Source organism: Ostrea edulis, chromosome 10, assembly GCF_947568905.1.
Source record: "Ostrea edulis chromosome 10, xbOstEdul1.1, whole genome shotgun sequence".
Classification (NCBI taxonomy): domain Eukaryota; kingdom Metazoa; phylum Mollusca; class Bivalvia; order Ostreida; family Ostreidae; genus Ostrea; species Ostrea edulis.
The window spans coordinates 37,773,637-37,785,140 of NC_079173.1; the positions used below are offsets into that span (position 1 = coordinate 37,773,637).

General features: G+C 34.5%; 1 protein-coding gene across 1 annotated transcript in view; it reads right to left on the reverse strand.

Moving 5' to 3' along the window:
- The window catches only part of LOC125665991 (uncharacterized), a 34,689-nt gene extending 24,124 nt beyond the window's left edge, over positions 1-10,565 (reverse strand). Inside the window, exon 1 of the mRNA XM_048899041.2 lies at positions 10,471-10,565. The gene's annotated coding sequence lies outside the window, so the exon portion shown is untranslated. The remainder of the gene's footprint in view (positions 1-10,470) is intronic.
- Between the last annotated feature and the right edge of the window lie 939 nt (positions 10,566-11,504).

Below are 11,504 nucleotides of genomic sequence, written 5' to 3' on the forward strand. Positions count from 1 at the left end.
CCACAACAGCCTGGCACTGCAGAAGACAATGATGTTTTACCTATGTAATCTGTTGAACTTCAATCTTACATTCGGGTTATGGTGTTAATACAAGTCATAAAAAACTTGTACTCAATAGTGTGGTAGAGATCACCCTTCAAAGAGGCTACAAAAAGATTGACTCCATTCAAAAGAACTGACACAGTGCTAACATTTGCATCAGTATATCAGGCCTCGCACTCTGCTAAGTCTTCCGAGTTGCTAAAGGACAATCAAATTAAAATCAGATCCTTTGATCCGCTCACGTAAATAGCTACACAAGGATCTGAAATAATCCAATATAGGGTTGGCATCGACAAGAGCTTTCGTTAAGCCAATCAAATACACGCTGTCAGATTTCTGCCAGCGATCCCTTGTATCAATTTACATACGCTAAAGTATGATCGGAGTGCACACCTGTCAAAACATGCAAACAATACCTGTATTCTTTGCTGGTTTTGTTTTTTCAGCCTCCCAATAATTGACAACTATTCATACAAAGATATTGTAATTGACAATTTACCACATTTAGTTGTATTCTGTCTTGTACGTTTTGTTGTTTGTGTGAACCGAATAAATTAAGCATTATTGCGAAAGTTTTGAAAATCCTTGTGCGAGCACATACAATATTATAGTGTGGAATAAACTTCTGGGGAGGGCGATTTATCTGTATGGTGCAATATGATTGAGTGATAGTTCTCATTAATATTCCAAAAGAAAGGTCATGCGGACATGACCCTCTATTGGGTTACTTCATATCCTTGTGTAGCGATCAAAGGATCTGAGTTTAATCAGATTGGCTAAAGCACGCCCATACGAGAAAGAGTTGGCTGGGTTTTTTTTGTTATTATGACACCCAGTACAGCCTTCTTAAGTCCACTAACCCATTCAAATCCTTGGGGAAGGGGATATTTCATACGGGATTATGGTTACTTTATATGTCCCCTAAACCCTACATCCCATCCTAAACAACATAAAAGAGCCTGACTACAACTTTAAGTGTATTTGTATCAAAATTCAATGCCTATACTCTCATTTATGCATTCATTGCACTGGCTTTCACCACATACGCCTCAGTTCCTATACACAAAGATTAGCTCAATCGTCTTTTTGTCGCCCAAGCCCCTTATACACATCATCCAGTCGACATTTCAGAGCTTCAATCCCAACATCAATTTTGAATACGACATTCACTGAATCACAAAGATTCAGGTATGGCGTCAACCCAAAAATATGGGAACTTGGAAAATAAAATCATTAATAATACACTACGTGGTGACTATCCCTATAGATGCCTAGCAAACAAGTTATTGTCTGGATTTTCATTTGGATTCCGTTTACATTATTCAGGCCCAAGAACCTATTTAGAAAATTGGAATTTACTTGTAGCATATCAACATCCCCAAGAAATTAAGTAAAAAATAAACAATGAGGTCAAATTATGAAGGATTGGGGGGACCGTTTCAGAGACTGTACATTTCTAATCTGCGTGCGTCTCGTACATATATTGGAATTGTTCTGAACGTTGATAACTCAGGCTGGCGTCTTATTTCTCATTTGTTAATTCCTTCCGATAATAGCGTGGACTTGTATATCGATCCTTCCGAATTCACGGTACATTATGCATCTTTTGATACTGTTTCCCAAATGTTAGCAAAGGTAGGTAGGGGGCTTACATTGGGAAGATGGATATTAAATCGGCATTAGACTTGTACCCATTAACCCAGGTGATTTGGATTGATTGAGAATTAAGGTAGACGGGAAATATTACATAGACAAGTGCCCTCCAATGGGATGTGCTTTATCATGCGAAGTTGACGAAGAGTTTGCTACATTTTTGCAGTGGGTTGTAGAACAAAGGAGTGGCGTGGTTGCCATTGGTTGTTACCTATATGATTTTAATTTTGCTGGTAAGGATTTTGTATATTGTTCAAAGTTAATGGTTACAGTCAAACAAATTGGTCAGGAATTTAGGGTCACACTGGCCGAGGACAAGTGAAATTTGCAGGCCCTACATACAGACGATCTTGTTTTTATAGGGTTAGAAATTGATACAGTTGAGATGATGGTTGGGTTGGTTGTGTATTATTTAACGTCCCGCTCGAGAATTTTTCACTGGAGACGTCACCTTTGCCGGTGAGGGGCTGCGCGAGGCAGCCTTTTGATTTGTTTGCTTTGTACTTTCAAACATCCGTACCCTTTATCGGGAAATGAAATATAAAGTATAAAAACGAATATTGGCCATGTTTGTTTGCACTTTCTGAGTTATAGTTATTGAACAACAGTAGCTTCCCTACACCTGAAAGGTTATCGTTATTGTAGTATAACAATTGTTGTGGTATTTGTAATCCGATAAAGACATTGTGTTTCCTTTCCTTAAAAAAATCACGATGGATTATGAGTATTTAAGGTGAAAAAAAGCAGTACGTAAAGTTCTAATCTCCCTGATCTTGTTAATGTTCAGCAACTGTGCCTAATTCATTATTATTATTTATAAACGAAGTGGATTTCAAATATATCTAATCCTTATTTCAAATTATAACGTGTAACAACTGTTTATTAAACCGATAAAGCCACGCTCCTGGTTCCACAACTTCAAAGTTAGACAAATAAAGTCAATGATTTGAATGAATATGTTAACACGATTTTTCTTTTCTGTTTTTTTTTTATATCAGATAGTACGAACACTGTTTGATTTTTGAGATTTTATAAATTCTATTGATGCCTATAGGAAAATGAAAAGGTAGAATAATATTGAAGTCCTGATACAATGAAATTTTTTTGCATCTCAAAATCAATTTTCGACAAATAATATTTGGTTTGTGGGAATCTACGCATAGGCCGGAAAAAGGTATGGGGTGAAATATTCCTTAATTAGTTTAAAATTTCAGTAACTATAGACCAGAATCACAATAAAATCTTACTTTTAATGAAGAGACTTAAAACTGACGATTTGCTTGTTTTGTGTGTTTCACCATAATGGTTTAAAGTTCGGATCGGGATAAAATTTCCATTTTCCATATGTTAAATGAGACATATTTTATTATCTTGCAGAATATATTTCCCCTGATAGATGCAAATATTTGTTTCTGGTTGCATTTGATATACACATGTAGATAGATACAAAAATCTACGAGGTTCGATTTGACTAGTTACCAAACGTGGCTAAACATGCAAAATCATTTTGAAGCTGTGAGTTTTCTGGTCGCATGGGGCTTTGATGAATATTTGAAGGTAAGTTTGGGCACAAATATAGTGGAGAAAATGTGTAAGGATTTTGTTTATGAATTAACTTTTGGATAATTCAGTGACATGATGCTTCAACGGTGCGCAGATTTTTGCGCTCCGTAAATGGCAGGTTTCTATAAGGGGTGGATCTGTAGCTCTCTGATCTGTCCCATTACATCCCCTAGGGAACTGCAGCTACTAATCATAGTGCAGTATTCTAAAACACGTACAGCGTATTCGAATTGAATCCCAGTGTGATGCATAGCGTTAATGTCGGTGTCTACGGGTATCAATGGTGTTCTCCCGATGCCAATCAATATTATACATTAGACATTAACTCGCCCTTTTTAGCACAACCAGATGCACGGAAATGCATTGTAAATATTTGATGAAATATAGGAATATACTATATTGTTTATCAGCACTCAAAATAAGGTTGTCAAGTTAAATACTATTTATAGCGATGACATTTGATCAATGAATGGTTGACGAACGTATTCTGAATTAGACTCTGGGAAAAGCAATACCAAACTTCTAAATATCTCACAATATCCATAGAGAAACATCCCGCTGTTAGGACAATAGGCCTATTATCATTGGGCATTGTGAATCAAAACGGATTACAATTGGAAAAAAAAGATTAATAAATAAATAAATAAATATGTTTAAATTACTCACTTCATGATGGTCAAGGGGAAAAAAAAGTTCAACATAAAGTGACAGTGTTTTTGTAATTTATTTCCTGAAATGCGCGATTCTTGATTTAAATTCAAACAAAGGAAAATATTTTCATTAGTATCAAATTCCTCAATTTCCTTGTGGATCATTCATTTTTGCATGAAATGTAACAACAAAATGTTTAATAATATGAAATGCCTATTTGTGAGCTCTATCGCTACTGTATAATACACAATGAGTTCTATTTGTCGATGTAAGCCTCCCGTTTATTTCAAAAGAATGGAAAAAAAACAACAATATATCGTATTATCTCGCAAAATTACAGTTGTGATGTGCGCACTATAAAAAAAAATCAATATACAGAACTGTAGCTAATACCACGTGAATACCATTTTAGAAAGAAGAAATTGAAAGAACAACTTAGTTATAGCCTTTATGGTATGGTATCGAATTCTTTCACATTTCCAATGTAACAACGATAGATTTTATAGGAAGTTATTAGTAATTCAGAGTACCATCGTGATTTAAAAGTATATAAAGAGAAATAGAGAGAATCCTTGATATTTTTTCTGCAGACAGCCAAATCATATTTTTTTGCGATTTTTTTCATTCAGAATTTTGATGTGATTTTTTAATTTTTTCCCGCCGCCAAGGAGACAGATGAGCCGTTTCAAGATAAGAGCTCTTCTGAATGCTTAAATAGGACAGAGTGGACATACAGTCAGTGGGGAAGACGATAAAATGTATTAAAAGCGGCTTCTGATTAAATATGTAAATGTAAGAAATATTGAATATTATCGAAAGAAATGTTTTAAAATAGTGGAATAATAAATGATAATATCAGCTGCCTTTTATGTAGCGTTATATTTCCCGCGTTCAATGAATAGGCGGATCAAATGCTTAAAGTGTTAGGATGCTTTGATAGTCTCAGAGCTCTGTACTTACACCTCTAATTTCGGGATATTTTTGTCCTGTGATGGATATATACCCAATTCTAATACTTTTTGCTTTGCCCTCAAACACGGTCACGCCGTAAGACATGTTACGTACGAGCCATGCGATATAATAAAAATTCCATGTATTTAATTAACACCCTGAATACATTATTATATATCATTTTCTTAAAGTTTGTGTATCAGTTGAAAACTACGTATAAGGATCGAATTTACTGAGCACATTCACTTATGCAGTGATGAATATATTTGTCCCACTCCCACATGTAAAGAAGTTGTTTCGCGCCTTACTATGTACGAGAGTTCTACAAAGGGAAATAACTCGGAAGTGTCACGAAATCGGCGTATTGCGACGTTACAACAGCTATTCCAATTTCAATCCTTATCAGGTTGACACGACTAAGTAAATCAGTGATAGCTAATTTTAAAACTTGAAGAAGTAAGTTGAATCCAGTGCTCCTCAAGTCGGCAGATCACGCAATTTAATACATTTAGATTATATTTTAACGCGGTCTGCGCAACTTCCGAGAGTTTATCCTTGACATGCGTACAGAGTATCAACAAAGTTGTGTACCGGAAGAGATTGATGATCATGTCACAGGTAGGTGTTCTATGTATAAAATTAATGCTACAACCTGTCACGTAGTATTTGATTTTCACGTATAGGGGAGTAATATACACGCTTTTTTCTAATAAACCGAAAGAAGAAAAAAAGATAAATTGCAATACAGTAAGATTTTTTTTTTTTTCGTTTTCGATTCACAATCGATATGTGTTTCATTGCACCTAAAGTGTAGGGGGGAAAAAAACGAGAACAAAGTCTGTTCTTATATTTTACTGACAATAATACTGGTGCACTTGAAATGGAACACATATATAAGAAACAATGCCACCACCCCCCCCCCCTCCCGCATGTATTGTACTTGCATGTCCTAATTCATAACCTTACCAATCTATGAAAGTGAAATACGATACTCTCTTCATTACGAAAAAACAAGTTTTATCAAAAAGGTTCCATAATCATAAATTAATTATAAATATACACAGTCTTCTCCATTTTATTGCAATCATCAATTTTATCACAACGAAAGGTGCATTTTATTGATAACTTGCTAAAGAAACCTTTCTTAGAGTTAGTCTATCTAATCAGCTATAAACACGCAAGGCTATTGCTAATGTATACTAAGGCCCAAAGGTTAAAAAAATTGCATTTATTCTTGACTAATTCTTTCCCAATCTACCACCGCGGTGACCTAGAGGTTAGAGCGTTCGCCCCGCAAGCTTGAGGCCGGGGATCGAATCTCGGCCGCGACAGACTTAAGTCGTTAAAACAGGTTGAGGTAGTGATAGTTTCATCGTAAAACGCTCGGCATCAAATGTGAATGTCACGGGTTCACGGAGATGACCTTAAAAACGGATGCCCCGTGTCGCAGTAGGTGTGGCACGCTATAAAGAATCCTCACTGCTCAACGGTCGTAAGTGCCGAGCAAAGGCCTAAATCTGAAGCCTTTCACCGGTCTTGGTGACGTCTCCATATGAATGAAAATTTCTTTCGAGAGAGACGTTAAGCAAGATACAATCAATCAATATCCTAATCTACTGAAAACATTACTTTTTTTCATAAAATCATTAACGACAACGACGCCAGGATTCACGCGCTTGGTTTTCATTCTTTGCTGAAGTGAAACAATCAAAACGACATTTTTTTCGAAAGCGAACAATTTTAAAAGTTGATATATTCTGACTGAGATTCATTCCCATGTAATTGAAAATGAAATACAGTATGCCTGTGTAAAAATCTAATATTCTAATTCATAATTCTACCAATCTAAAATCACTCGGATATTTTACTTCTACAATGTCAGATACGCTGGCTGTAAAAATTTTAGAACAGTCTTCCAATATGACGTCATGAAAACGTCAAACTTGGTCCTAATTTTTTTAATTTCAGGAATTCCCTATCGTTACATCTGTACAATTTGAAAGCTTCATATTGCTGTTTGAATGTACTAGACTCAGATTGTTTAAACAACTGCTGCAAAAATTAACTGCTTTAAGTTAATCACTAAAATAGTTCAGATTAAGTGTCGAATTTTAACAGCATAGAATAATACTGCTAGCGTTTTAGAGGAATGGAGAGACCATACATACAAACACACACACACACACATACATACAAACACACACACACATACACACACAAACACACAATATATAGATATAGATAGATACTCAAAGGAATAAGAAATGAGCGGTATCACGCTTCACGTAAAATTGACATTTATAGCAAATGAAACAAATTAATAAAACACTTCTTATTAGCAATGTCACCCTATGAATATAATTCAAACAGAATATTTATGAGGACAGCAGGGGTGAATGAAATTGATGTTTGTTGTAACATGACAACAAAGACAAGCTGCATTAAAATAATTATTACTTTATCGGCAGCCAGGGCGTTAAGCAGTGAAGAGAGCAAAGGAATACTAGCAATTTTGTAGATAGATTGTACACGGTTAAAGTTAAGATCCAATGCGTTAGAATAAGAAGTTGAATTTCCATTAGAGAGTGTTATTGGATTCTAGAATAACGTAAAATTAGAAATAGCACTACATATTTTTTACGTCCACTGCTTATACGCAACGATGTCTAGAAAAAATATCGTGTCATGAACAAATTTTTCAGCACACCGTTGCGTATTTTGAAGTCTAGAATTGTGAATCTAAAAAAGAAAAGACAGCACTTAAATTTACGTCAAATTTAGAAGTATCTTTTTAAAGTGTAACTTTCAGGAGCAATTTTTCTTTATCAGTCAACAAATTGGAACAGTTTTGAATGCTCTCTTTAACGTCTGTCGAGCTGCTATTGTGACGTAACGTTATCGTTGAGAGTGACTTTGTGATATCATTGCGAATTTTTATTATTTTTGTTATAGAAAAATCACGTTGGAATGACCTAACAAAAGAAATTGGCCATCAATGAATTTCTTTGATCAATAAAAAAGACAGAGTCCGTGTCCATAATTATTGTTTATATTATATAGTCCGAATGATAGCCTTGCTGATTAACGCGCATGTCCGTGGTACACTGATTTGACTACGGATAGCTCCGTTTACCTGATCAGATATAGGGCTCACGGCGGGTGTGACCGGTCGACAGGGGATCCTTACTCCTCCTAGGCACCTGATCCCACCTCTGGTGTATCCAGAGGTCCGTGTTTGCCCAACTATCTATTTTGGATTGCTTATGGGATTTATGAGATTGATCACTGTTAGTTATCTTCACTTTTTATGCATAAACTCTACATAAGATACCCACTGATTTTTTTTTCGCTGATCAGTATTTAGAAAATTCATATTTAAAGAACAACAAATAAGAATTATTTTTTAGATTTAAACTTTTTATCATTTTTTGATATAAATTCACACTTAAAATAATAGTGTCTGTAAAGAAGTTATTATCATCATAAAATTATATAGCGCTTTATCTAATCAACTTAATTAACCTAAAACGCTTTACATGTAAAACAAAGAACAATGAATACATAAAAAGACATAGGCCAATATTACACTGAAGTAATTAAGAATAGGCAAAACTATATAAGGTTTTTTGTTGTTTTTTTTAAATGTATTTTTTTATAAAGATAACTGTATGTTTACATAAATACATGTAGCGATTTACACATTAAATACAAGTTTAAAAAGATATGTTTTAAGTATATTTTAAAAAAAAACACCAGCTAATAAATTTTCGAATCGAAGAAGTTTGCCCGATGCCTGACAAGGAGAATTCTCAAATAAGTAATGAAACTCATCACTAGAAGCTTCTTTGTGAATAATTAGCATCACTTTCACTAAGGCGCTTTGTTCAGTTGTAGGGGATTTGGTATAGGGAATTTACATCGATGTGCTCCGTTTAACTTTGTTACAAATTTCCGTTTGATATGTCGGTTGAAATGAATTATTAACAAATTTTCATTTGATGACGAATCGCAGTCACCAATGCCAAACTTTTAGTTCCCTGTCATATGAGAATTCGGTTGTCTCCCCTTTCCTATTGGGGAAGGGGTTATAATTCCCTATTCTTGTAGATGATTCCTGTATATTGATGTTCGAAAATTTTAGCCAGGCTGAGGGTGAGGTTGGTTCATAGATAATTAAATATTTAATGAGAAGCAATACAACATACTGTATATTAGACAATAGATATAATTATTTCTGTATTGTAAAAAAAAAAAAAAAAAATCATTATAACACAAAAACGTCGGGCAGTTTGGTGAAGTACCAACAAAGTATTAATCGTGGATTTTACAGACATTTTCTGTTCTTGTTCTATATCGAAGGCGATTCAGCGAATAAAGTTATCATGAAATGTATCTGAATCTGCTATATCAAAAGTGAATCCATTTAATTATTGTCCTTCAAAATCAAAATAAGAGTACGTAGTTATTTGCAACTTTTCCCAGGTGTAAGTAAAACTAAATTTCCTATCCAAGTTATAAACGCCGTTCATTATTGCACTCTCGTCATCAAAAAATCATGAGAAATGCACAGATATAGTAACAAGCTGTGGTATTCCCAACACTATCAAATCTTTCCTTTTCTTTCACGTGTCACAGTGTCAATGAATTTGTATGTTAAAAACTTATTGACACTGTTAGAATGAGAAGAAAGTAAGTAGAAAACGGATATAATTTTCTCCCATTTCATTATCATTCGTTTGTTCTTTCTGACAAATCTAGTCTTATTGAATGAAATTCGCAACACAAAAGGTCATAGAGCAAAGGTTTATTAATTAGAAATATAATTTAATATTTTATTGTGATAGGAAAGTCAACACCTCTATTACTAGTCAGTTTAAGAGTGGGTAACTTTACTACTGTTAATTTAAACTATATCTTATTCACAAAGTGAATGGGATCGGGCAGCAGGCATAGCCTATTTAAGCCCTCTCCCTTTACTACTGTTAAGATCATTTCAACGACTTTCTATATTAAAAGCACAACGGGGCAATTTTAATATACCTTGCTAAATTTGCTATCGCCAGGAAAATTCTTGAAGAAATGAAGATGGAAAAAATAACTTGCATTTACTTTTCATACATACGTTTTGAGGAATGCTATTTTCAAAAACTTAAGACAACTGACAAACAAATTTTATCCGATTCTTTTAAAATGACTGAAACAGATTTACATTTCATGAAAATCCCTACTGTCATATCACCGAACATACCTACTGATGTCCTCTCTGGTAGTTTCAATATGAAGTTGCTCTTGCTTATATTAGAGGTTATCAAATGACTTTCAAAATTGTATGGAAGAAAATAATTCATTGGGGAGACATTGCGCAAAATATTTCCAAAATTCAATCACCCTTTTCTACTCCGACAATAATTAATTTTCTTCATTTTAAGCGCAGTCCGGTATAGTAGGATATTTTTTATTTTAAAAATCTACTGCTTACACCATAGTTCCGCTTTAATATGTGTTAATACTTTTATCTTTTTTATATTTCATTTAAACAATTACCCAGTCAAAAACTATCGCTATGATATGAAGAACCCCAATACTATTATTGATATAAGCGACCCTTACCTTTAACTGTTGCAGTTGCTGAGTTATGAGCGGGCGAGGAGTGAATGGAAGAACCGATTCATTCGATTGGCTTTTTGTATCGTCTCCGGGGTTATTTTTTAGATAAATTATTAACTCGTACGATGATTGGCTTTTTACGGGACTACATCACCGGTCGCTTTAATGAATTATTAACCAACACATGATTGCTTTTCGGTGAGCAGATAAGTACTATTTGTAGCAAGGGAATGTTGATAACAAGGTTTGAACATAGCCAACACTGCGACCAGGATAATTCATTAGATAATTTATGAGATATAGAGAGAGATTTTTCCTGTTTTGTCTCATTCAATTATGGAGCGCACCTCATTAGAATACAAAAGAAAACGTTATGTTATTGTGGGGGAGCAGGTGATCGCAACTAGGAGTGTAAAAGACAGAGAAATACTTTTTGTAAGACACTGGCCTGTAAATGTATCAGGGTTTTGTAAATTAGATTAAGATGGCCGTCATGTAAATCCTCAGTCGATCACTAATGCTCTCTATATACTGAGTCGAGTATCTTTTAAGATTATATCGGTGTATACAGAAATTGATCAAAATTTGAAATCACTTACTATCGATTGAAAGTAAGAGAGCACATTCTGCTATTCTTCATAATCTTGTTCTGCAATAGTTGTCCCCGTGTTTTCTTTCTTAGATTGATTAAACTCTACATAAACTTATCTATATAAGTAAAGCTTTCCCTTGACTGTTCCATTGACGTAAACGTTCACCTACTTCCTGTCTTTTGACGCTGTAAGCCTAGAATACTGACAAGATACATACGTATACGAGGAGTTTATAATTTCATTATATAATGGCTACGGTAATTTAAATAGTAAGTTTGCAGTGCCACTCCTTCGGGAGGTCTTAGGTTTGATCCTTGATCCCAGCGTCGCGTCTAACATATTAGTGATTGCTCCTTAAATAGCCAAGTGCCCGGAATATGATTGACTGAATATTGTTTAACGTCCCTCTCAAGAATATTTCACTCATATGGAGACGTCAACACT